Raw genomic sequence first — 26,658 nt, 5'->3', positions numbered from 1 at the left:
TAATAAATAACTAAAATGGCACAGAAAGAAGAGAAGAAAGTTGTTGTAGAAACAAATAAAGAGATGTCAGTCAACCTCCACCTTCAACTATTTTCTTTATAATTAGACCAATCTGTGTGGGAGAGGGACATTTCACTTAATGATTTTCAAATAAAAATAAAGTTTCCATGCTTAGGACCAGTGAAACAATATACCTTAAAAACTTAGATATTTTAAATTATTTGAACACCAAAACAAGTTGGAAATGGCAGAGACCCTTTCCTAAATTTTCCGATAGGTTTTTAATTCCCTGATCTGGGAGCTACCCTAATATAGATATTAAATAATAAATAAAAACTGCTAGTAAGTGGGTCCTATTTCCACCCTTGCTTATGTAATGTTGACAGACCCCAGTTGTAGGTGGGTAGGATTGAACCTGGTGCCTCGGGAGCTTAGTGCATGAGCCTCCACTGCATGAACTGAAAGCCATATGACTCTTAGCTAAGACTGTAGAGCAGACTCATTAATCTCTCTCTGTAAGTGGTCTTGGTGCCACTAGATGGGACAGAACATCACACCCAGGAGGTATGTGTGTTACTTATTTCCCCTAGCTGAGGAAGCACGTCCCCAGTGGTACAAGTATGGTGGTATGGTCCAGTATACCACACCAGTAAGATCATAGAATCATAGAATATCAGGGGTGGAAGGGACCTCAGGAGGTCATCTAGTCCAACCCCCTCCTCAAGCAGAACCAATCTCCAATTTTTTTGCCCCAGATCCCTAAATGGCCCCCTCAAGGATTGAACTCACAACCCTGGATTTAGCAGGCCAATGCTCAAACCACTGAGCTATCCCTCCCCATCCCCCACTGATATTTATAGCTGGTACAGCGCACCAGAAAGACATAGGAGGAGCCTGCCCCCAGCCCTTCCACGCTACCGCATCTCCTGAGTCCTCCTACCTGAGGTCTGTACAGCTGCCCCACGGAAGGACAGGGCTGGGGGGGTGTGGCGGGCAGTACAGCAGCTGCGTCAGAGGAACTGTCGGCGTGGGGCTGCCTGGTGGCCCCATGTTCTGCTCCTTTCCCTGCTGTGGTTCCTGGGAGAACTCTGAACCGCAGGGCTCTCCCGGGAACTGCAGCGGCAAAAGGAGCAGAATGTGGGGCTGGCTGCTCCTCCGGCACAGCTGTACTGCCTCCAGGCCCCCCTCCCCCCATCCCTGTCCTCTGCTCCTTTTGCCGCTGCGGTTCTGGAGAGCCCTGATCTCCCGGGAACCACAGTGGCAAAAGGAGCAGAACGTGGGGCTGGGGTTTAGCCCCATGCCAGAAGCTCCTCCGGTGTGGCTGTACCGCCCCCAGCCCAGCCCCCAGCCCTTCCATGCAGCTGCATCTCGTGAGTCTTCCTGCCTGAGGTCTGTACAGCAGAAGTCTCTGGCACAGCGGGAGGAGGACAGAGCTCCCTCCGCTCCCGCCTCGCCCCCCCCGGCCAGGTAATGTGGGATGGATGTGGATCATGGGGAGGGGATGGGAAGGAGTCGTGGGGGGGGGTCACATGCCCGTCTTTTTGTCCCTCCCATGAGTGCAGTGTACTGGCAAGAAATGATTTCTACTTGCATCACTGTGCATCCCAAGCTTCAGAGATGTCCCAGTTGAAATCCTGGAGGAGCCCCCCACTTGTAACACCAAGTTACAGACCTTAGTCGTCATTGAGTGGAATTAAACCTGGGGCCTCGGGAGCTTAGTGCATGAGCCTCTATTGCATGAGCTAAAAGCCAACTGGCTCTTAACTAAGGCTGTAGGGCAGACTCATTGGTGCCACTAGATTGGACAAAACACTACACCCAGAAGGTGTGTGGGTTACACTTATACAGGCTGCTGCTGGCTTAAACCAGAGCACAGGACCCCCCAAGCAGTAGAAAGTCCCACAAAAAGGAAATTGCAATGACAGAAAATGGCTGTAAACTCCCCCTCCTGTTTGCACAAGGCCATCACAGCCTGAAAGATGGGTCTCACAGGTCAGTCACAGATGTGGCTAGGTTAGCCAGGGCTGATTGATTCAGTACATCTGTGCAACAACCTTGCACTAGCAGAGCCCTTATAGAAATATTGCTTGCTCCATAACATGAAGGGGACTGGGTTGCCCACTGACACAAGAGGTGAAATTTGAATGTCCTTACACCAACCCAGTGCTTTTAAAACTTTTGTTTTACTTTCTACTACTAGAACGAGCAAAATCCATTGTGTTTATAAGAGCAATCTAACTCCTGACTAAATTTTCATGAAAATGTATGAGATTCAGAAAGAGATTACATTACATATTTTCTCCTACTATTTATTATTGCCACACGACTCTGTACCTTCATGATAATTGGTTAGGAAAAAGTGGGTGTGTTTAAAAAAAATGTTGCTTGCATCGTATTTGCAACCAAACAGCAAGGAGGACGTGCTGAGAATCTGTCAAGGGAGCTTGTTCTCATGCTGTCATCAGTCCAATCTTTAAAAAGTAATAGGATTGGGTAGTTTAGATCCCACTAACGAATGCCTCTTATCATGGCTGGATCTTCGGATTTACACACATTAGGCAGGTTTCAGAGTAGCAGCTGTGTTAGTCTGTATTCGCACCTACTACAGGACAGGCCCAACAAAGAAAATAACAGAACGCCACTAGCCATCACCTTCAGCCCCCAACTAAAACCTCTCCAACGCATCATCAAGGATCTACAACCTATCCTGAAGGACGAGCCATCACACTCACAGATCCTGGGAGACAGGCCAGTCCTTGCTTACAGACAGCCCCCCAGTCTGAAGCAAAAACTCACCAGCAACCACACACCACACAACAGAACCACTAATCCAGGAACCTATCCTTGCAACAAAGCCCGTTGCCAACTCTGTCCACATATCTATTCAGGGGACACCATCATAGGGCCTAATCACATCAGCCACACTATCAGAGGCTCGTTCATCTGCGCATCTACCAATGTCATATATGCCATCATGTGCCAGCAATGCCCCTCTGCCATGTACATTGGCCAAACTGGACAGTCTCTACGTAAAAGAATGAATGGATACAAATCAGACGTCAAGAATTATAACATTAAAAAACCAGTTGGAGAACACTTCAATCTCTCTGGTCACTCGATTACAGACCTAAGAGTGGCTATCCTTCAACAAAAAAGCTTCAAAAACAGACTCCAACGAGAGACTGCTGAATTGGAATTAATTTGCAAACTGGATACAATTAACTTAGGCTTGAATAGAGACTGGGAATGGATGAGTCATTACACAAAGTAAAACTATTTCCCCATGTTATTTCTCTCCCCCACCCCACACTGTTCCTCAGATATTCTTGTTAACTGCTGGAAATAGCCTACCTTGCTTGTCACCATGAAAGGTTTTCCTCCTTCCCCCCCCCCCCCCGCTGCTGGTGATGGCTTATCTTAAGTGATCACTCTCCTTACAGTGTGTATGATAAACCCATTGTTTCATGTTCTCTGTGTGTGTATATCAATCTCCCCTCTGTTTTTTCCACCAAATGCATCCGATGAAGTGAGCTGTAGCTCACGAAAGCTTATGCTCAAATAAATTTGTTAGTCTGTAAGGTGCCACAAGTACTCCTTTTCTTTTTACACATTAGGCAGTCAGCTAAGGCTCCCCTTTGACCATGAAGCACCCTCAGCAGTCAAACCATTAGGTAGGGAATGGTAGCTACAAAGGAAGTTTTAGTTTTTTTAAATTAGAAGATGGAAGAGGTAGAAACCTCATGAAGACGTAGTGAGTGCAAGGAACTTATGAGAGAGGGGGATGGGGAAAGAAGAACAGGACTGAAGAATAGACTTTTTCCCTTCAGCAACTTACCAGTTTCCTGACATTCTGGTTAAGACTCAGCATAGTATCAATTTGGCATTGCATTGTTATCTCTCTGGGGAGCTATACCCTACACTTGCCTACATGACTGACTGTGGTAAAATTTTTCCATTTTTAACTCCTATAACCCTGCCATGCTCATTCTGTCATTTATAAATGAATGAATTAAATTGCTGTTTGAGATTAACTTGATTTCCCTTTTTGTTATTCACAAAAGCCAACTGCATGAACATCTTTAATTGTTTTTCCCTCAGGGCTATGGTAAAGGGTTGTGATAGCTCCATCCCCTTTGTGTGTCAAGCAGTGTTCAATCCCCTATAAAATATATCATCTCAGTGTGGATATTTACATATCCAAGCTAAACATTAATTTTGTGTATGCATTAGTGTGTGTAAACTTTGACCGCTCAAACATTAGTGGAAAGCGAATACAAAAGAGAGATGCCACAGGGATGGGTGCAGTACATGGACTAGAATAGAAGAGAATAGTTCAGACATAATGAGAGAGGGTAAACATTGACCTGCAAAAGAAATGCATTTTTAAAGAGAAAGATGAATGATAATTACGCTCACAGGGCATAAATTAAAGCCTATTGAAGTCAATGGGAATCTATCCATTGGCTTCAATGGACTTTTGATCAAGCCCCACATGAGATAATATTTTCAAACATTTTTTTTGGAAAGAGGATTTTAAATTTTAGTAGAAAATAGCTTATTGTTCACTGGGAAATTTCTGACTTGTTCTAATTCTGGCTTGCACACTTGTGGTTTTATTTATTTTTCTACTTTCTTTCTAAAGCAATGTTTTCATTAGTATTCAGTGTCCAGTTTCATATTTTAATGGTCTATGTGGGTGAAATGAAGTAGGGATTAAAAAAGACAAAGAGGATAATTTAGTTTTCAGAGATGGCGAAGTAAAAGTAACACCAAAAATGACGGTTACAGCTTTGCTGCTGGTAACTGTGGGACTGGTATAGTACAAATTTTCCTGCACACTCTATGGGTAAAATCTTGGCCCCACTAAAGTCTATGGGGTCAGGATTTCACTCTATGCTTGCAGCTGAGAGAATCCATGGCATCTTAAAAGTGAAATAATATTGTACACAGTCCATCTTGAATTCCTGGAAGCAAATTTTTCCTCCTGCATTCTTGCTGTGAGCAGCTCTCACTTCAAGGCTACTCATTTCATTTTATTGATGGGGGGGGAAACCCCAAACTCTAAGAATGATAAAAGCTCTTCTCACATAAAAACACAGGATTATGTGGCATGATTTTGGAAACAAGGACAAATGTCCAGAGCAGCCTCCAACTGCTATTAATATCTCCTAGTATTACATTGCAAGCTGCCATTTTCAGTAGTGCTGGACGTATCTATTGATATAATGGTCTCGGGAGACAGGAGGGCTTAAGTAGTTTTTTGAGACGGGAGGGTACTGACCTGACCTACGCACAGTAGTTGAATTGTTTGGAACGTTGATTCATGATTTTACAAAGGGTTCACTATTCTTATTCTCCAGGGTGATTATACACCTGACAAATGGTAAAAGCAACATTACTGCACCTCAGAGAGTTATTTTACTTTTAATGCATGCCAGTATTAAGCCTGATAGCCTCTCTTATTGCTGTTTTGATAGCTGCCTGCTGTTTAAATGAAAGCACCATGTTTCCTGACAGCTCATGCACAGGTGGCCAAGGTCTCAAGCTAAACAAGTTGAGAAGACATCAATCTGAGAGGGGGAGAGTTGTCAGTTCATGTCATCCCCAGTTTAAACAGAGAATTTCACCTTACCACAGAGAGAATCCTTTCATCATGAGGGAAAGGAGACTGGGGGGAGATGCTGACAGGTATCCCAGCCTCACTGATTTCTTTGGCCTTGAATCATTTCTGTTGGGCATCAAAACAGCAAGATCAAATGTGCTGGCAGATTTACCCTTCTGTCTTAATTGTGTGTGTTGTTTATATATGCATAGAGGTTAAGATAAGAAGGGACCATTTTGGTGAGCTCCTAGGTAACAGGCCATAGAATTGCACCCAGTGATTCCTGCAGTGGAGATAATTATTCTTTCCTGTTGTATGAATGAAAGCAGTATTCATGACAATCCTATTTTGTGCGCTTTTTTTTAACTCCCTGAAATCTGATATTCCAAAGATATAAATACTAAGGGGCAGATTCTCAGCTGGTGTGTGAATATGTATTGTCATAGTTCTAGTGACTTCAATGTAGCTACCAACATTTACACCAGCTGAGGATCAGCCCCCTAATTTTGTAAATGTGTACATCTAGGGCAGGGGTAATCAATTATTCTTTGTCAAGGTCCAAATTTGTTGGTCAAGCTACAGTCAAGGTCCAGACTCCAGATACACATTTTTCACACTACAGTAACAATTATCATAATAATAAGTAAAGAAAAGGAGTTCAGGGTTCATTCAAAAGCATCTGGCAGTCTGGATTTGGCCAGTGGTCTGCCTATTCACTACCCCTGATCCTGGGTCTTGATACTTTGAACTTGATTCTCAGGCTGGCTTGTGCAAAATAGCCATAAAGCCAGCTTAACTGACCTTCTGAGGATTTCTCTGGGTGAAAGGGGGCATTTCCAGCAGGAAAATGAGGGTGTGACTGGCAGATTCCATTGAACCCATAGGCAGTTTGATGTAAATTAAGCTCTGAAGCCAGAGACCAGCTCAGTCCCCAGTAACCCCAGGGTCAGGGGAGCATAAAAGTTGCTTATCTCCACCCTTTCCCCCATTGTCCTGATCTGTGCTGAGCACATATCAACTGGATCAGAGAAACTGGCTGTTATACCAACAGTTGGATAATAAAGTAACAGACTATTTGTGGAAGGATATTCAGGTAGTCTATTGTGGTGACTGACTGATAGTGAGACCAGCCTGAGCCACAAGGTTTGAGTTTGGATCCAAACTTCACTCAAAGTTTTGGGGTGTTCAGTTCTAGGATTTAGGTTAAGCATAACTCCAGATACATGCAGATGGCAATACAAGAACATAGTCATTTTAAAAGCACCAATCACCACAAAACCTCCCAATACACTCCCCAAACTAGGTAGGGTACATACCACACTTTTGAAATATTGCAACAGCTTTGGAGGGACGTATGGTTGCCAGCCAACAAACTGAACACTAATGATGGGATGTATTATGGACACTGGGACAAACCTCAATCTTATTAAAAGAGCTATGGATACTTTAATGTCCAACAGCACATGTACTTATGCTTATGTGGTTGACTCCACAAAAGATGCGGCAATCTCTGTCACCCACATGCACGCAGAATGAACTGCATATGATGGCACTCAACTTCTCTATCAAAGATGGAGGAAAGTATGAAAGATAGAGGAATAAAACATCACCGTTCAGATTATGTGGAGCCCCTGCTCTACACACCCACATCAACAGTGCACAAGGGCCAGTTTTCACCCCCACCAGCCCTGTTACATTAGGGGGCAAGTGGAGACAGGAGCTGGCTACAGAGCCCCAGCTGGCTAGAGGACTGGAGAAAATCCCACCAGTGACTTCCTGTTGGCAGCTCACACATCACTGAAGTAAAGGATTGCCACTCCAGAGCAGGAGTTCCTCTCTGGCCAAATGGGAACAAAGCTTTGGTTGCAGACTATCTGGTTGATTCTAGGCCAAATGGCTGACTCAGAGCTGGGGCTGGCAATATGGCCGCGGCAACTGTCATATGTGGCTGCTGTGAGAAGCAGGCCCAAATGCATCCTGGACCTGGAGCTAGGGGAATGGCCAATATAACAGGCCAGGGGCATGTCTGCAGCCAGGCTGGGGGAGTAGCCTAGACCTAGTGGAAAAGTTTAGACCAGCAAGGCAGCAATGGGGACCTTACACCAGGCAATGCAGCAGAGTCTGGGACTCACCACACCCAAGCACCAGTGGCACCATTTTAGTTATAAGGGATTGGGACTTGTTTGGACTCTTAATTGGGTTAGAGAACATTCTTCTGTGTATATCGACATTGGAGACTCAGTATCCTGGGATGGGATTTATGGGGCCCTGTACAATATGAGGTTTTTGTGTCTGCCAAGATTTTGGTTTATAGCTGAATGCAGCATTTGTTTCTGGGAGTAATTCCTGCCTCCTCAAAGGCTGTTGAAGGGAACCAAGGGATTTGGGCCTCATGGGAGGCAAGCAAGGTACTCTCAGCCACATGGATTGGGATTTGGGATTCACTTAACATGCTCCCACCACAATTGAGATTCTAACCTTACCAGATGTCACTGTTCCAAACAAACTGATTAAAATGTATAATAGTTAGAGCTAAGCCTAAGCCCCAAAGTCCTCCAAAATTCAGGGGTTTGGGGTTGGGTCCATCTCAAATTATGTTTATGGGTTATGTTGCCACATTACAGTATTGCCAACCTCAAGAGAGCAAAATTCATGATTCAGCCCTCAAAAATTATTTGTCAAACCCAAAAAATCTTGGGGGCAGGGAGAGGGGGAGAAAAAGCATCCTCCTCTGTCCTTTCCCAGGCCAGATACTCGAGGGAGGGAGAGGGGAGTAGCGGAGGTGGTGTCCCATCCCCATTGCTCACAGAAGGGGAGAGAGGAAAAGGGATCAGAGCTACCCTGAGCAGCTGAGCTCTTGATGCTCTCTCTTCCCCCCCTAGCTCCCCTCCCCATGAGAATGGCTTCTGGTTGCTGAGGGGAAGAGTTCTGCCTGTAGCAGCCCTGTTTGGTTGTTCTGCCCCAGGAAGTGGGCAAGTGGGATGGACAGCCAATCAGAAGGCTCAAATTTGCTAGAGGGCTGAAGCATCTTGCATCATCACAAGATTGGCTCTAGACCTAATCAAAATCATCATGAGAGCTGGCAGCGCTCTAATTAATTATTATGGATCTCTGCACTTCCTGGTTTCAAGCAGAAGCTGCAAAAAGCCACCGGGAAGGTAGTTCTCACAGAATATTTGGTCTGGAAGAAACCTGTAAGCACTGGAAGCCATGTGCACAAGCTTGAGGTAGTAGGTTTCTCCTGGCTTTATTAGAATACATGGATAAAGTTTTAATCTTAGTTACAATGCTGTAAATCTGGAGTAATTCATCTGAATTCATGGAAACAACAAGAAGTCTGGTAGCACCTTAAAGGCTAAGGCTATGTCTACACTATGAAATTAGGTCGATTTTTAGAATTCGATTTTATACAGTTGATTGCGTATGTCCATACTAAGAGCATTAAGTCAGCGGAGTGTGTCCTCACTACCGTAGCTAGCATCGACTTACGGAGCAGTGCACTGTAGGTAGCTATCCCACAGTTCCCGCAGTCTCCGCCACCCATTGGAATACTGGGTTAAGCTCCCAAAGCCTGATGGGGCAAAAACATTGTCGCGGGCGGTTTTGGGCATATGTCATCAGTCGTCCCTCCCTCTGTGAAAGCAACGGCAGACAATCATTTCGTGCCTTTTTTCCTGGGTTATCCGTGCAGACGCTATACCACGGCAAGCATGGAGCCCACTCAGCTCACCATCACCGCTGCTGTTGGGGGCAAGTCTACTGTGGGGGCTGCTGTGATCCAAGTATCCAATGCAATCATTCACATTCTGTTATCAAGGGTAGTGACTCTGGGAAATGTGCAGGCCTTTGTAGATTTTAGGTGCATCATATTCCTGTCCTTTGTAGCTGGTGACAAAGTCTTGCAGCTGTACATACCAGTCTGGTCGGCGCTGTAACACCCTGTAGCACTTCTATGGTTGACACATGTAACAGCTCCAGGACTCTTGCTCTTTTGCCTTGGCCAAGGTACCTTGCCCTACCAGGACCTCCAAGCATTCGACATAGAAGCACCTGCAGCAGCTGGCATTGCTACAGGGCAGCAGCTCCAGGGAGGATTCACAGCAGACGGTGCAGTAGGACTGCTAGCCATCCTCGTCCATGGTGTACAGCTCCACTGCTTCTGCTGCAACTCTGCTCTCCTTCAACTCTGCAGCAGACGGTGCAGTAGGACTGGTAGCCGTCCTTGTCGGACATGTAGCTTGGCCGGGGTTCTGGGAATGTCTTCCCTGCCCGGCTCCTAGCAACCTCCAGGGCATGGTGTATGGCTCCACCACTTCCACTGCAACTCTGCTCTCCTGAAAGCTGGAGGCTTCTGCCTCAGGCTGCTCTCCCAGCCGGCAGCACCACACGGTGCTTTGGACATTTAAAAGCATGCTGCCGTTGTTGGTCAAACCTCAGCGCAACCAACATTCCCATTGTTATTGCTGCTTGTTGTGTGCTCCATAATATCTGTGAGAATAAGGGCGAGATGTTTATGATGGGATGGGAGGTTGAGGCAAATCGCCTGGCATCCGATTTTGAGCAGCCAGACACCAGGGCAATTAGAAGAGCACAATAAGGTGCGCTGCTCATCAGAGAGGCTTTGAAAAACAGTTTCATGACTGGCCAGGCTTCAGTGTGACAGTTGTGTGTATTTCTCCTTGATGCAAACCATCCCCCTTTGTTGATTTTAATTCCCTGTAAGCCTACCCCCTTCAAAATAAAGTAACTATTGTTTTGAAAACATGCATTCTTTCTTTATTAATTAAAAAAATGAGATAACGGACAAGGTAGCCTGAGTGGGTTGGGAGAGGAGAGAAAGACAAGGCCACATTGCTTATTGTAGCCACACTAAAAATCAAACTGCTTGAATGACAGTCTTCTGTTGCTTTGGCCATCCTCTGGAGTGAAGTGGCTGGGTGCCCAGAGCCTCCCCCCCATTCCCCCGGGTGTTCTTGGGTGTCTGGGTGAGGAGGCTATGGAACATGGGGAGGAGGGCAGGTGGTTATACAGTGGATGCAGCAGGGGTCTGTGCTCTTGTTGGCTTTCCTGAAGCTCCAACAGATGCTTCATCATGTCCGTTTGCTCCCCGATTAGTCTCAGCATGGCGTCCTGACTCCGCTCTTCGCACTCACTTAATTCTTTCCTGGCCTCTGCCACTGAATGCCTCCATGCATTAAGCTGTGCCCTATCCATGCAGGAGGACTGCATGAGCTCGGAAAACATGTCATTGCGAGTGTGTTTTTTTCACCTTCCAATCAGCTATAACCTCAGGGACGGGTGTAGAAACATTCTACACTCTATGATTCTGGGGGGACTGCATGTTCACCTGTTCTGCTGAGTTCACCAAGCTGACCAAACAGTAAATGAAATTCAAAAGTTCCCGGGGCTTTTCTTGTGTCCCTGGCTAGTGCATCAGAGTTCAAAGTGCTGTCCAGAGCATCGATTTGTGTCTGCACTATCCCAAATTGGACCCATCAAAGTCAATTTTAGCACTACTATCCTCGTCGGGGAGCAGTATAGAAGCCGATTTTAAGAGCCCTTTAGGTCAATGGAACGGGGTTGGTTGTGTGGACGCAGTCATTTTTAAATCAACCTAATATGGCTAAATTCAACCTAACCCTGTAGGGCTAACAGATTTATTTGAAGAAGTGGATTTTTTACCCACGAAACCTTATGCCCAAATAAATCTGTTAGTCTTTAAGGTGCTACCAGACTCCTTGTTGTTTTTGTGGATACAGTCTAAAATGGCTACCCCCTCATACTTGATTTCATGGAGTTAATCCCGATGTACAATTTTGTAATCAGGATAAAAATCTTGCCCATATAATTTGATAGTTGTAAGAGGCTGACATATTGTTATATGCTTGATCATTTTAAGCTATTTCCAGAAATATTCTAGTTGGCTGGCTAGTTACAACGTATTTTAAAAGCTCTTTACTATTCTGCCCCTTCCTGCTTATCTACGAGTTCACTACTCCTTACTCCCTTCACTCTACACATGATATCAGCCATGAATGCTCATTTCTGCTTCTCTCCCAAATATCTCTCAGCTTTCTTTTCTTTCAGCAGTCTGTCACAGAATACCCTCCTTGAATGAATTCATAAAGTTTTTATCCTCTTCTCCTTCAAATCACTCCTTACTGAGGCACAGGGAGATTAAGTGGTCTGATTACCAGAGGTGCTGACCACATGCAGCCCCCATTGGCTTCAAATGAAGGGTGATCCAGCATTTATGAAAATCAGGCTTTCAATGATCTGCCCAAGGTCACCTAGGTCACTTCAGCAAAGGCAGGAATTCAACACAGGTTTCCAGAGTTTTATTAAGTTTTTTAATCACAAAATCATTCTTCCTACACCTTCTGCAATTTCAGGAATTTGATCAAGTGGGATACACTGACTTGATCCCCATGGGCCTTGCTCAATGCTACAAGAATGCTCAGGAAAACTCCCAAGAGAAAGAGTCTTATGGCCCCTCTGCAGTCCCTTTGTATCATCATAGCTGATGCACAACAGTGGATTTCAGGTGGACTCCCCTCCGATATGTGCTCCAAGCTTCAATGCTGTTCCAGGCAGTGCCACCAGGAGAAGCAGACAGTAGGGAAGAAGCAGGCAGGGTAACAGGAATCAAAATATGGAGACTAGAGGAGCAAGTGAAAGCTGGAGTGTAGGGAGGACTTCCATGTGGAGTGCCTGTCTTTCTCAGTACTCTCTCTCTGTCCTGCCTCCCCATGGCTACCAGTGTCCTGCAGAGATCCCTACACCCTGGTTTTACCAGGCCCAGTCTCTTAAGGATCTAAAACCATGCAAGGTATGTTCTTGCTGCTTCCCATAGCTCCCAATATGCATCAAACATTTCAAAAATGTTATAACTAATCATCACCATCAACCCTCAGGGCATTTCCAGACAAAATATGTTGTTAAGCTTCAGAGTTGGCTTCAGACCTTAAATATGGAGTTAAGGTTCAGAGAAGATACTGTAACTTTAGAGTAAAAAAAACTTACAAAGAGAAACTACAAAAATAACCGTTGGAAAGCCATGAAAGTCAAAGGTAAGGGTAAATTTAAAAGAAGCCTCCTTGGAATTTTTTTTCCTGGAGGCTTAAATAAAGGTTAAGCATTTGCTTCATTTTGAACACATAGGCTACATATAGACACTCCAGAACTTACAGCAGCACAGCCACAACGATGGAGCTATGCCATTGCAGCGCTTGTGGTGAAGACACACTAAGTCAACAGGAGAGGTGGTAGCTATGTTTGCAGGAAAAGCTCTCGGGGGTGGATTATTCACACCTCTGAGCGACATAAGTTATACCGAAGTAACCTGTAGCGTAGACAAGGTCATAGAAATTCACAATTAAGGCTCTCAAAAACTTTTAAAATGTCCCTGTAGTTTTATTGTTTTTTAAACCCCCTAAAAGGCAAAACTAACTTTGAGACAACCTCATCCATCCATCATCAACAGTTTCATCTTATCAGTGGCAACAATCCCTTACTCCTAAACATAGTGTCTGCTCCAAATCTGACCTTCTTTATGCTACACACAGCCCACACAACATATGCCCTTTACAAACGCCTGATCAGGCAAATAGCATATTGAAGCTAATCCTTCTTCATTCACAAATAGATAAGCGCCATTAGGCACAAAGCTATTGGATGTATGTACAGATAAGCCCAGAATATCAAATCATAGAACTTACATAAAAAGAACAGAGTTGTAAATATCAGGGAAAAAAATTCTGTATGAGTGATTTTTAAAATCAATGCTCTGTGATTCAGTGTTTTACCAACCAGCTTTACAAATATAGTGGACCAGTGCTCTGGTGTAGTTTGGCCACTTTGTTCCACACCACATACAATCTGTTCATTATCATCTATTTAAAAAATGGGTTACTTTGTTTATGTAAGGATTTTGAATTTTTTCCTTGGCTGTATTTGAAACCTATTGCCAGTATTTGGAACCTATTCCCTTTTTTAAGTATGCAGCAATTTAAATTGTTAGCCTACATTTGGGGATTTCCACTTTTTTCCCCTGATTAAAATATTTACATGGTAATGTAACTGAGATAAATGTTCCAAAGTAAATGTGTTAGTTGTGGTTTTCATTATCAATGTAATCTTCCTTTCTCCCTCACACCCAAAGCAGAGTAATCCGTCCCTTTCTGACCATATAAAACCACATCCATGTGCATGGCAGATTTTAAACAGTTTACTGCTCATGACCATTAAACTATTTTACAAACAACAATGAAACAGGAAATAACAAAGTAAGCTCTGATTTAATACTTAGGCTAAAATAGTCAGAGATTTTCTGCAGTTCATAAACTGCTCCAGCTGTGTATTCGTGGTTTATGACATTGAGAGAAGCATACTCCTTGGCCAAATTAAAATCTTGTATTCATTTGGGGAGCGTGTTGCAGCACGATGCAAAATATTGTTTAGCAGAGATTGTAGAAGTGTACTATATTGCCAGAATGTGCCAAAAATCCAGGTAACCCACAATATTAATGCACATCATCTTCAGAAATGAAGCACAACACAACAGAAGCACAGAAAAGTTACACTAGCTGTTCTAAATAAACATATTTTGTGGAGGAACAGATGATCTAGCTATTGCAAACAGGTGAATATTACAACCTTAGGAACTCCATGGGAAATAAATAGTGGATGAGTATTGCCACCTTTTGGCTACATGTTGCAATGACCGTGTTGGGTCAAAGGCTTTGTAATTCAAATCAGAAATATTGCTAAGAGTTGTCTACTAATAGTTTTGAATGGAACAACTCTATGATAGAAGCCTAATTTTTGCCCCGTCTTTAGACTACTGAATACTACTTGCATAAGTGAACATTTGTAAATGACTACGAGTTTGATTTTCCATCTTACCTTATCTGAAGGCAGAATCCTAACCAAGATGCCAGAAAAGCCAGACACTTTTAGAATCACTGTCTTGTAGAGAGACCAAACAGAAGACTTGGTTGATGGGAAACAATCTATACAGCCCTACAATACTGGACTTAACCCACAGCAATGACATTTGTGAAGAGATTTCTGTTATTTTGTTACACTGGGATGGAGTTTTTTCCAAAAGAATAAATTACACATCAGTACTGCACCGACACTATGCAGGTAACAAAGAAAAGGAGTACTTGTGGCACCTTAGAGACTGACAAATTTATTTGAACATAAGCTTTCGTGAGCTACAGCTCACTGTAGTTCATGAAAGCTTAGGCTCAAATAAATTTGTTAGTCTCTAAGGTGCCGCAAGTACTCCTTTTCTTTTTTGCGAATACAGACTAACACGGCTGCTACTCTGAAACCTGTTATTATGCAGGTAATGCAAGTCTCACTGGGGACTCAGCAAAATCTTGCAAAAATCTGATCATCCATATTAGTGCCAATTAACCTGTGGTGTATAGGAAATGAAGAAGAATGTATCTTAGGTTTTGTACATTAAGAGACGTTAGGACAGAAATGGTCTCCAGGCATATATGGATTAACTCTGTGCTTCACAGTCTTTATTAAAGTAAGACAGTGTGGAGCACTGTGGCATCCTGGTAAGGTGGAACTGTCAAGTCATATTTACGTAGGAAGCCCAAATATTCATCACAATAAAGACGACCACCAGACTGGGCATTTACATGAGAATCAAGAGAAATGGATTTTATTGTTTTCTCTGCCATGGACTCATTATGTAACCTTGAGCAAGTCACTTCACTGTCTGTGCTTCAGTCTTCGCATTTGGGAAAATAAAACTTATTCAGGTATGTAGAGAGCTTTGAGATCTATGGACCAAAGTACTGTAACACATGCTAAGTATTATTAATAGCCTGTTCATGGACAGCTCTGTGCCACAGTTCCCTGAAATCTGTACCGATCCTACCTCCAAGAGAAGAATTTGGAGGAAACTCAATGAAAGGAATCTTGCCAAGTCTTTCTCCCCATCATTTGTGTGTTTTCCTATGGGGGGGAAGAAGGGACTCTCTGAGCTACTAAATTGCAAGGTAATATCAGGGGAAACTTCCTGACAGAACTAAGGGTAATGAATAGTCCCAAAGTAAGTGGTAGAAACTTCACGCCTGGGGCCACTTAGTACTAGAATGGACAAAAACATTGAAATCTATATTGCAGGACACAATCTTGCACTGCCAGGTGGGAGGAAGAACCTAGAAGATGACTTATTAGGTTTTAAGATCTCTAGGCTAAAATGTGTTTAAAGTTAGGCTCCTAGGGCTAGGTCCACAAAAGATACCCTAACTACTGGGCTACCGGCTATAATGGGATGAATCTCAGGTTTTTGGTGAGAAAGGTGTCTAACCCAGGTCAAATCTAACTCCAGAAGAGGGTTCACAGTTGTGAATCCTGAGCCGAGTTAGGCTCCTCTTTCTGGCCAGGAATTAGTTACCTAACTACCTTTGAGGGCAGGACCTAAGACCCCACTCCACCCCTTCAGCATTTCCTTCTGTCTAGTTTAGGATGTTTCCTGCTCAGTTTACTGGCTTCTGGAAATCTCCATTCATAGGCACCTAATTCTCCGCAGGTCTTGCACAGAGAGCCTGGGCACTTAACTCAGAGCTGAGGATACCACTGGGTAGAAGTTAGGCACCTAAAAGTTAGACATTGCAATGCTGAGCATTGCAACACCTAAGTTTCTTTGTGAATCTAGCCCCTAAGTCTTTATTTATGGGCCTATATAAGAGGGGAAGAAGATTAGGGGATAGGGCACTGTATTGGAACTCAAAGGACCTGGGTTCAATTCCCAGTTTAGCCATAAGTTTCCTGTACCACCTTGGGCAAGTCACTCTAATCTACCATACACCTCAAATTCTCATTGTAGGGAAACATTATTCCCTCTAAAGGGGTTGTAAGACTAAAATCCATTAAAGTTTGTGAAGCACTCAGACACTACCAAGATGAGGGCCATATAAGTAGACAGATAAAATGGGAGCTGTTCAGTGCTTCTGAAAATAAGATCTTTAATTATGGATTTAGGACCCTACATTTTGTCACCCACTATAACTCTAGTTCTAGTTTTGGTGATAACTTCCCATATTGGCAATACCTCCAGAAAGTTGAGAGGTATTGCCAATATGGAGGAGGACCAGAATATCATACAAGAAGATTTGGATGTCCCTGAAAACTGGAGTAATAGAAATGGGTGAAATTTACTAGTGAAATTAGTTATGGATACAACAACAAATTTTTTTGCTATAAGCTGGGGCCATATCAGTTGGAAGTGGCAGAAGAGGAGAAAGACTTGAGTGTATTAGCCAAATCACAGGATGACTATGAGCTGCCAATGTGATGCAGCCATGAAAAAGGTTAATACAATCCTAAAATGCAACAGGCAAGGTATTTCCAGTAGAGACAGGGAAATATTAGTACCATTAAAAAGGCACTGGTGAGACCTCATCTGGAATACTGTGTGCCATTCTGGTCTCCCATGTTTAAGATAGATGAATTCAAACTGGAACAGGTGCAGAGAAGGGCTACTAGGATTATGAGAGGAATGGAGAACCTACCTTATGAGAAGAGACTTAGGGAGCTTGGCTTGTTTAGCCTCACTAACTAAAGGTTGCTTCCAATAATTGTATCAGATGGATAAACACCAGGGAGGGAGAGTAGTTATTTAAGTACAGGGCCAATGTGGACACAAGAACAAATGGATATAAACTGGCCATCAATAAGTTTAGGCTTGAAATTAGATGATGGCTTCTAACCATCAGATGAGTGAAATTCTGGAACAGCCTTCCAAGGGAGCAGTAGGGGCAAAAACACAACTCAAGACTGAGTTTGAAAAACGTACAGAAGAGATAGTATGATGAGATTGCTTCTGTAATGGCATATAGTCCATCTGCGACTGTGATTAGTAAATATCGCCAATAGGACAGTAGATGGGGAGGGTCTGAGTTACTACAGAAATTCTTTCCCATGTGTCTGGCTGGTGGGTCTTGCCCATATGCTCAAGGTCTAACTGATCGCCATGTTTGAGGCTAGTAAGAAGTTTTCCCCTAGATCAGATTGGCAGAGACCGTGGGGTTGTTTTTTTTTAACCTTCCTCTGCAGCATGGGGCACAGGTCACGTGCTGGTTTGAACTAGAGTAAATGGTGGATTATCTGTAACGTGAAGTCTTTAAATCAAGATTTGAGGACTTCAGTAACTCAGCCAGAGGTTAGGGCCAGTTACAGGAGTGGATGGATGAGGTTCTGTGGCCTGTGATATGCAGGAGGTCAGACTAAATCCTCATGATGGTCCCTTCTGATCTTAAACTTTTTACGCAGAGTTTGTCAGGTTTCTCTGTGTTCTTAACAGGCATCCTTGGTAAAATATTGAATTGTGATATGACTAGCAAAGTGGCAATATAATTTGATCATATTTTTTTGGATGAGATCTTGAATGAATGCACAGGTCTGTGCCAGAGCAGATTAAAGTGTTGACTGATGCAACATTATACTTTTGAAGTTTTTATGCTTCATATGAAAAGGAAGAATTACTTAAATTTTAGAACCTGTACTTTTATTATTCAGTGTTGCTAACAGAGATTAGATGATTCTAGCAACTTCTAACTATAGAAACCATGGGGACACCATCATGGGGCCTAATGACATCAGCCACACTATCAGAGGCTCGTTCACCTGCGCATCTACCAATGTGATATATGCCATCATGTGCCAGCAATGCCCCTCTGCCATGTACATTGGCAAAACTGGACAGTCTCTACATCAAAGAATAAATGGACACAAATCAGATGTCAAGAATTATAACATTAAAAAACCAGTCGGAGAACACTTCAGTCTCTTTGGTCACTCGATTACAGACCTAAAAGTGGCAATTCTTCAACAAAAAACTTCAAAAACAGACTCCAACGAGAGACTGCTGAATTGGAATTAATTTGCAAACTGGATACAATTAACTTAGGCTTGAATAAAGACTGGGAGTGCATGTGTCATTAAACAAAGTAAAACTATTTCCCCTTGTTTATTTCCCCTCCTACTGGTCTTGTAAACTGCTGGAAATGGCCCACCTTGATTATCACTACAAAAGGTCCTCCCCCCTACCCGTCCTGCTGGCAATAGCTCACCTTTCCTGATCACTCTTGTTACAGTCTGTATGGTAACACTCATTGTTTCATGTTCTCTGTGTATATAAAATCTCCCCACTATATTTTCCACTGTATGCATCCGATGAAGTGAGCTGTAGCTCACAAAAGCTTATGCTCTAATAAATCTGTTAGTCTCTAAAGTGCCACAAGTACTCCTTTTCTTTTTACAGAAACCAACAATCTTTGCTATTAAATGCCGAATTAAAGGAAAACAGTCAATATAAAACTCATGTAAAGTCTTTACCTGTGGGGCTAATGACAACTTAGATTATTCAAACCAAAGGAATTTTTAAAGTCTAATTTAGTTGTCACCCCATCTGCTGTTTATTTTGGTGGTGGTTGTTGCATTTGATTCAGCTTGGACCAGCAAAACCAGACTGGTCAGTTTCTCTTTCTTTTACACTCAGCATCTGGTTTTCATGCACTTATAGGATGTTTCTCAAAATAAGGATCAGAAGAAAGGTGCAGCAGATCAGGGATTTTCCACCAATCTACCCTTCTGCCTTGGCGTGGGTGATCAGCAATCCTCTTGGTACCTCCTCAAGGCAGGAGAACAAGGTTACAGGGAGGGATGGTAACTTTCCTCTGTGCAGTGTTACTGTCTGCCCCTCCAGAGACCACCTAATTAAGGGCCTGATTCTGACACCCTTACTCATATTAAGTAGCAACTTTGAAATCGCTGAAAGCAATGCCCGGATGTTAACAATACCTAGGTTTATAAAAGCTGTGCTGTCAGTGTGAGGTAAGTACTCTTATTACCACCAGCCCCATTTTACAGATGAGGCAGCACTACTCTATAGTGCATTAGGAATCAGATGGAGTCAGAATACCTGTGTTCTTAACCTGGGTTCTGACACTGACTTGCTATGTGACTTTGGGCAAGTCACATAGGGTAGGTCTATGGCACAACTGGGAGTAAGCCTCCCAGCCCAGGTAGACAGACTTGCGCTAGCAGGGCTCGAGCGAGCATGTTAAAAATAGCAATATGGATGCTTCAACTCCATTTGAGCTGGGGGCGGTGGAGATTCTGAACCACCGCCCAAGGTGCAATGTGCACACTGCTATTTTGAGCACCCTAGCTCGAGCCCCTCTACTGCAAGTCTGCTGGAAGGCTCACTCCCAGCTGTAGTGTAGGCATACCCTGAGTCCCTCAAAAGATATTTAGGCTTCAAAGTTCCTAATCTCTATTGATTTCTGTGGAAGTTAGGAACCTAAATACCTTTGAGGCTCTGACCCTTAGCCTCATCATGCCTCACGGGTGAAATCACGTTCCCTTACCTTCACCAGTACAGTTTTGTGCTTTGCGGTCTGAGCTGGTTGCTTGTGGTATTCTGCGTAGCATTTAAGTTACTGGTTTTGACCTAAAAAGTCCTAAAGACCTGCTTACTTGAGAATCCGCCTCTCTCCCCAGGCCATACTGCTCAAGTTGAGATCAGTGCCCAACCTGGAGCTCCTTCTTCTGTATAAAAGAGAGCTGCTGGCAGGACCCCCAGCTTGGAACTCACTTCCCACTCCTTTCTCCAGCCACAATGTCTTGACTCTCAGGCTTCATGGCAAAGCTTATCTTTTTATGCGACTCTGGGCTGGAGGTTTTGTTTGAGAAACAATATTTAGGGCAGGGGGACACTTTTCCTCCTTTGCTTTGGCTGTAAATTCTCATGAGTTATTGACAGATATGGAGAAGGTTGCTGTAGCTATTGTTTGTATGGCTGCGGTTTTAAATAATTGCCTGTGTCACCTACAGCTCACTCAAGAAGCTCTTCTTTTCTGGTCTTATAAACCCATAAATAAATACCCCGTGTTGTTTGGCAGAACTGTTTGTAAAGGGCTATAAAGAACAAAAGAGAAATAAGAAAGTTAGTGAAAACTGATCTCGGAAGGCGTTCCTGGCTCTCAGGTTTGTGTCCCAGCTACTAACCATTGCTGCTTCTACAGGGACATCCCATCAGAACCAAAAATAAGCTCATTTCCCTTCAGGTTGAAAATACAAATGATCACATTTTTCCAGTAATGGTGCAAAGCCGAGGTCAAACTAGATTATCCCAATGGATCATTTTTGCCTTGTAATTTATTAATCTTTGAGATTTTTTCCCCATGTGTCAAAGTGAAAATTTCCAATCTTCTGAAATTCTACTATATATAATTATTTCCTTCTATCCTTCTTCCCCCAGAGGGCAAAATCCTGCAAAATGAAATGAGAAAATTCCCTTCATTTCTCAAAAAAATTTGTCACAAACACCACCTACTTCTACTGTTATCAGCTCTGAGAGTGAGACCAACATCTTTATAGTAAGTGTAGCATTTTTATTATATTTATTTATTTTACAGAAGATAAGGGACAGTTTTATATAGTTCAATTTTGGATGCTGTAATATACAGTAGTTAACATTTAATACTGCTGAAACCAGCTCTTTAATCAGCTGGCAAACTCAATTTCATTTCTGAAGATAGTAGAAACTCTAGGTTGACTCACTTTCTGAGACACATATTTTCTACAGTCTTCATATTATTTACACCTCATCATATATTTTCAGCTCCTTAATTAAAGTGGAAATTGAATGCACTTGTTTTAAAATAGGAACAAAGTGGAAATGATTGATGGAAAGCAGTTGCAAGAATTGCCACTTTCTGAAACCACTTGATTTGGCTGTCAGAAAGGACTTTCCAAAGGCTAAATTAGAAGGGCATAACAAAGAAGCATTGTATGCTGAGACTACATACGATAGTCTGAAACCAGAGGTTGAGGCAGGTTAATTTCAGTATGAATTTATATTGCATTAAGGATATACTGTTGCCATATTGATAGCAGTCTAATTAAAGAATCACTGTGAATTGATTTAAAAACATAGTAAAAGTGAAACCTTACAGGAGAGACTAACACATAAAAGAAAAAGTCCTTGTTTCATAAGGTTTCTCTAAAAATCTTTGGTGACTTGCTACTTCAGGAGCTTTGATATTTGGCCAGTCCTGAGTACAGGACAAAGAAAACAAGAAGTCTAAAATCCTCAACCATATTTTTGCAAATGCCATTGAAACACCTTAAGGCAGCAGCACCACAGTAGCCAGACAAATGCTTTTCTTCTTTGAGGTTCCGTTATTTAAAATGTGCACGGTTGCTAAGTTGGATGTAACTCAATTAAAGAATATTTTCTGATGCAGCCTAAAGAGTAGGTAGATACATTAGCCACAGAAGGATGTATTGCATATTACACCTTGCAATACATTTTATCTGAATAAGAATCACCCCCAGCTGAAGGATAGATGCGAAGCCAGAGTGACCAAAAAATTGTGAGTGGACTTTAGCTTTCTGTAGTACTGCCAGTATTGTGGCAGAAAATAGACATGTAGAAAAACCACTGTGAGTCCTTTTGTTACAATACTTATGTACAATGTAGAATGAACAAAAGCTGAATAGCATGACTAATGTGGTAACATTCTACAGAAATATTCTCTAGGGGGAGCATTTACTTATGGGATTAGTGGGTGTGGGCGGGCTTTTAAGTCCAAACCTGCTCCCTTGCACAGAGACTAGATCGTGCTTGCATTCTCTACCAAATTTATAACTAGGTTGACTCAGCAGCACCCGTTGTGTGTGGTCCAGCAGGGCACTGTGGGTCTCCAACAGTCAAGTGTCATACCTCACAGGTCCAGTGTCATATTTTTTAGCCTCTGGCTATGGCACACTTGAGTCCTGCCCCTTCTGGGGTGTTAGAGTCTGAAATTAAAAAAAGAACGAACAAACAAACAGTGAACCTACAAATCAGAATCACCTGCAGGACCCCACCCTACTGCTCTGAGCTGGACTTATCTTCATGAGGCTAGTTCTTTTTTACCAGCCTTCCTAGATTTGTTCACACCATCTACCAGAGGACTTGTCCACTCAACACATTGCCTCAGGCACTGGGGTTGGAACCAGGCTTCTTTTGCAGAGGAAATAGCAGGCTCAGCTCTTCTTGTACTCACTTCAGTCCCTGGAAAAATCATGGAGCATGTCCTCAAGGAATCCATTTTGAAGCACTTGGAGGAGAGGAAGGTGATCAGGAACAGTCAACATGGACTCACTCACTAAGGGCAAGTCATGCCTGACCAACCTGATTGCCTTCTATGATGAGATAACTGGCTCTGTGGATATGGAGAAAGTGGTGGATGTGATATATCTTGACTTTAGCAAAGCTTTTGATACGGTCTCCCACAGTATTCTTGCTAGCAAGTTAATGTAGTACGGATTGGATAAATGACTATAAGGTGGATAGAAAGCTGGCTAGATCGTCGGGCTCAAAGGGTAGTGATCAATGGCTTGATGTCTAGTTGGCAGCCGGTATCAAGCGGAGTGCCCCCTGGGTTGGTCCTGGGGCTGGTTTTGTTCAATATCTTCATTAACAATCTGGATGATGTGATGGATTGCACCCTCAGCAAGTCTGCAGATGACACTAAGCTGGGGGGGGAGGGAGGGAGAGGTACCTACACTGGAGGGTGGGGATAGGGTCCAAAGTGACCTAGACAAGTTGGAGATTGGACCAAAGAAATCTGATGAGGTTTAACAAGGGCAAGTGCTGGCTTGACAAAGCCCTGGCTGGGATGATTTAGTTGGAGTTGGTCCCGCTTTGAGCAGGGGGTTGGACGAGATGACCTCCTAAGGGCTTTTCCAATCCTCATCTTCTATGATTCTTCCTAGTCAACCCTGTATTAGAATAGGTCTCCTCCTTTTAACTCCCTTGCTCCACACCTGACATTGGCTGCATGTGTAGCAGGGCAGGGTCCGCTGGGTCTACATCAGGGGTTCTCAAACTGGGGGTCAGGACCCCTCAGGGGGTCATGAGGTTATTATATGGGGGGTTGCGAGCTGTCAACCTCCAACCCAAACCCCTCTTTGCCTCCAGCATTTATAATGGTGTTAAATATATAAAAAAGTGTTTTTAATTTATAAGGTGGGGGTCGCACTCAGAGACTTGCTATGTGAAAGGGGTCACCAGTAGAAAAGTTTGAGAGCCACTGGTCTACAGGCTCTCCTTAACTTCCTTGTTGTAGCAAGGAACCTATCCGCCTCATTAACTCCCTTGTTGCCAGTGTGAGGCCTATCATCTGCATCACAGCTAGATACACAAATATCACAGTACAGTGCATGTTGGTTACAGGGTAGCTAAATGTTATGACTAATACCCACATCTAAACTGAGGGCTGGATGCATCGATTTTCTCCCTTCAAGAGGGTAGGGATAGTAAGCAGAAGATGGGGTGTTGGTACCTAGATCTGACTTGCACATAGCTCTAAACAAACAATTGGAAGGTTGAATCTGTTCCCTAAAAAAAAAAAGCAAGAAACCAACAGGAGGAACCTCTTCATTCAGTAAATGTGGCAGGTTATAGGATATTTAAAGAAACCACAGAAGACTATATTTATCCTAGCTGTTTTAGTGCCTTAAATCCCACTTAGGGCCACATTGTGATGGGCGTTGGACAGCTGTCCAGTGGGGACATCCACTCAAGAAACCTCCCCTCTTACACAAACATCCCTCAGCAGCAGTCCCTGCACGCTGGGGACAGCAGGGATTTCTCATTCCTACTCCCTTATAGGGAGCAAAGTAAATAAAACGTACACAGAGGAGTCAGGACCACAGCCCCATTTCCCCTGTAACAGCCCATGAAGCAGGATCCCAGGGAAGCAAACTGTGCTACCCTAATGGCTAGTGCAAAGCACCTATCACCCATATGCACAGAGCAAACCTGGGAGAGATGGTGGCTGCCTAATGCACAATTTCTCACATGCTCCACCTTGGATGTTGCAGTTTTGCACTGCCCTGTCACAGGGTTATAGCATAAGTGCCATGATACCACGCAGGGCAGATCTAACACTTTTCAACTTCAAAACATTGTACAACCATTAACATATTATTCTACTGCTCGATTAATTTAATAGAGCTAGGCCCATGGGTGTAATTTCTGGAAATCCATGACATGGAGACTTTCTATAGATATAATATATTCAGTCATTTTAAATAGACCTAAAGGAGCTTAGTGCTCTGAGTGATATACAGAACAATAAATGAGTTATATTTTTTGTCCAGTCAGGAGGGTGCAGAAAGGTAATAAAAACTCCTATCAGTTCATGTGGCTAGAATACAACTGTAGAGATGCCAGCATAAACAAGTGATGAAAAAGGCTTACCATGGGGAGGATTTGACCATAAGGAACACAGGGAATATTTATTTAGATTTAGACATAGCAGTAGCTAGTTCAGTGGCGTAGTTGCAATTGTTGAAAGATATCATTAAGGAAACGGGTGGGCGGTGGTCTGGAAGGTAGCTAGGAGCTATGTGAACCCATAAGAAGTTGTTTACTAAGGTTTGGTTTGTATTTGTGTGGGCATCTGTGAAAGGAAGGCACCCGAGCATGTGGTGTCTATATGGGTATGCATTTGATTTAGGCAAAGAAAAGTCATTAACCCTATAGTGCTATTCAGCAGTCCATTTGAGGAGTGCCTAGCACAGGCCAGGATTTTGGGAATCCCTGGACAGGAAATTCAGTTGACCCAAGTTCAAGTTCGGGGCAGACTGAAGCTAAAGTGTCTCTAAGCCTCTTTCATGCCTCCCCTTAATCCTGGGACTGGCCGTGGAAAGAATTCCCTTAGAACAAAGCCTCCAGTCTGCTCTAGTTTATGCCAGATGGAACATAGGGACCATTCCACCAGTCCAATATTGTTTGATTGTATAGTACTCCAGCGCCACCCGTCCCCAATTCCATCATGCCTCTGTCCCTCCTCCAACACACCCCTCATCACTGGAGCAGCAGAGTTGGGGATGGGAAGTTTCATGCCAGGAGAATCCTAAACTACCCATTGAGGTCTGGCTCAAGGTCCCTTTGCTCTACTAGCTAAGAAAGAATTTAGCTGGGGATCTACCCCACAGTGTGGTGACACTAGGCATCTATGCAGGTTTAGTTATCTGGAAGCCAAGAAGAATGTGATTAGCTGTCCATATGCATAGATCTCAGTAAAGAATCATCTTTGTATTCATTACAACAGTGTCCTGTCTTCTCTATTGCAAGGGGCACTACAAAGGGGAAGCCATCGTACACCAGGATTTTCATTAGTACAATGTAATCCCTAACAAATTAGAGGCACAATAAGGTAGAAAATCAATGGCCAAGAAGCCAAGTGAGATGAAAAGCTGATAGGACTGGAATCAGTTGATCTGAATACATCAGAGAGGAGTTAGAACCCCATTTTAAGAGCCTTTGTTCCCCTGCAACCACCCTCCCACCAAAATGCCTGCTAACAAAGTTGACCTGATTTGGAAGGGGAAGTAAGCTGCACTGGGAAAAAGGCTGGCACAACTTAGTCCTCCCGTGGAGAAAGGGGGAGGCAGAGACTGAACTGTGACTCATTCAGCCACTCCTCTGCTCCAGGAATAGTACAAACATGCACTGCCCCTTACTCAAAGCAGAATACAAAAAGGTGCCAATTTAGCCCATTTTGTTTTGGCAAGTTCAGTTTCTCTAAGCAAAGCAGAGCAACTTTTCTGGCATTTCACACATTTTGCAACAAAATTTCACAGATGTTGTTTACTGAGAAACAAATCCTAGAAACAAAAGAAGAGGTGTTAAAGTGTTCTATAAAAATCCAACTGTGGGCTATGATTTTTCCACAAGCATGTGGTATTGACATGTTTGAGCACTGCCAGGACACAAATGAAAGTGGAGTTTATCCCAGTGCAGTTCTGTTCTCATTTATCGTTTGGACGGAGCAAGGAAAATACTGCACTCCAGTATTTGTTTTGAGGATATTCACATCCCTTTTAAGTGCTTTCTGTGAACAGTCAGACTAGAATTTCTGTTTGCAAGAATGTTCAGTGAAAGAGGGAGTGTCACGCAGAGTCATGCAAATTTACATGAGTAGTGATAGTGTACATTTTGGTAAGACCCTCATGAAAAGCACTCT

General features: G+C 43.2%; 1 long non-coding RNA gene across 1 annotated transcript; it reads left to right on the top strand.

Moving 5' to 3' along the window:
* Window positions 1-10,607: 10,607 nt before the first annotated feature.
* LOC122459500 lies at window positions 10,608-26,082 on the top strand. The gene is made up of 3 exons (XR_006280238.1): window positions 10,608-10,900; window positions 24,454-24,458; window positions 26,073-26,082. It is a non-coding gene; the product is annotated as an uncharacterized LOC122459500 (long non-coding RNA).
* Window positions 26,083-26,658: the final 576 nt, after the last annotated feature.

This window comes from Dermochelys coriacea, chromosome 3 (genome assembly GCF_009764565.3).
Source record: "Dermochelys coriacea isolate rDerCor1 chromosome 3, rDerCor1.pri.v4, whole genome shotgun sequence".
Classification (NCBI taxonomy): Eukaryota; Metazoa; Chordata; order Testudines; family Dermochelyidae; genus Dermochelys; species Dermochelys coriacea.
This window is presented reverse-complemented; position numbering and strand designations above follow the sequence as displayed.